Genomic DNA, 1366 nt, shown 5'->3' with positions numbered 1-1366 from the left:
CTTATCCCTTTCATTCTCTTTCTTTTCCCCATTTATTCCTCTTCTAATTCCTTCGTCTCCTTTTTTTTCTTTCTTCCTTTCCTCTCTCTTCTGTTTTTCTGCTTATTCTCCTGTTTCCCCTTTATCACTTCATCCTCCACCTCCCCTTTCTCTTCGTTCACTTTTACCCTCTTGTTTACATCGCTCTTCCCCTTTCTTCTCCTCATTCTCATTTCTAATATCGTATTTTGTCCTTCCCTCTCTTCCCTGTACCTACTTACATCCTCCTCTTCTTCATTTTCTCTTCTTTCCTATTTTCTCTCCACTTGCTTTCTGTTTCTTTTTCTCTTCCCTCCTTTCCACTTCTTTTCGTCCTTTTCTTCTGTTTACTCCTCTACTCCTTCCTTTGTACATTTCTTTTCTTTCTCTTTTTCTTCTATCTCCTCCTCTAGTTCTCCTCTTCCCCTCTTACTTATCTTCCTTTTTATCCTTTCCCCTCTTCCCCTTTCCTTTTCTTCTTTTTCCTCTTTCTATATCCCCTTTTCTCTATAATTACTACATTCGGTATTTTTCTCGCTTCTTCCCCCATTTCCTTTCCCTCTCCTTTCTCTTTATCTCTTCCTTTTTTATCGTTCTTCGTTACTTACTACCTTACCTCTCTATATCTCCCATTTTTCTGCATTTCTCCTTTTCTTCTATCTTTCTTAGTTATTAATTTCGATCTTTCCGAGAGAGAGAGAGAGAGAGAGAGAGAGAGAGAGAGAGAGAGAGAGAGAGAGAGAGAGAGAAAGAGAGAGAGAGAGAGAGAGAGAGAGAGCGAAGCAGTTCACAAACACAGAAGCAGAGCAAAGAACAGAAAGGAAGAGAAAGAGAAGAACGAGGCAAAAGAGAGAGCGAGAAGGAAAGTGAGAGAGTGAAAAAAGGAAAAGAAAATCTCCACCAAAAAAAGAAAAGAAAAGAGAGAGTAAAAAAAAAGACGAAGATAAGAGAGCCGGGTGAATGCGCGTTCGTTCGTCCGGGTCGAGTCGGACGGTTGGCTGGTGTCGGGTCGGTTCGGGTCGGCGGGTCCCGCGGAGCGATATAAATATTCCAGACTTGTGCCTCAGTCATTTCTCAAGGGCCTGCTTTCGTTTGGTCATGTCGCCCCGCTAGCATCGCCATTTTTCACAAGTTACGGTCGTCGCCTCGCTCTTCTAGCCGGTGGATGGAAGGGCGAAGTCGGCTTGCACGCGGAGCTGAAGAGTTCCGAATCCACGACCCAGCGATTCGGATAACGCGCCAGGGGTAACTTCGTCATTCCAACCATCCAGAAGAAAACGCGATAAGGAACTAATATGACCCCCATTTATTGACAAAATGTTACGGTGGTTGGAAGGGGGAGAGAGAG

This window comes from Penaeus chinensis, chromosome 5 (genome assembly GCF_019202785.1).
Source record: "Penaeus chinensis breed Huanghai No. 1 chromosome 5, ASM1920278v2, whole genome shotgun sequence".
NCBI lineage: Eukaryota > Metazoa > Arthropoda > Malacostraca > Decapoda > Penaeidae > Penaeus > Penaeus chinensis.
The sequence above is the reverse complement of the archived record's forward strand: the minus strand, read 5'-3'. Positions refer to the sequence as shown.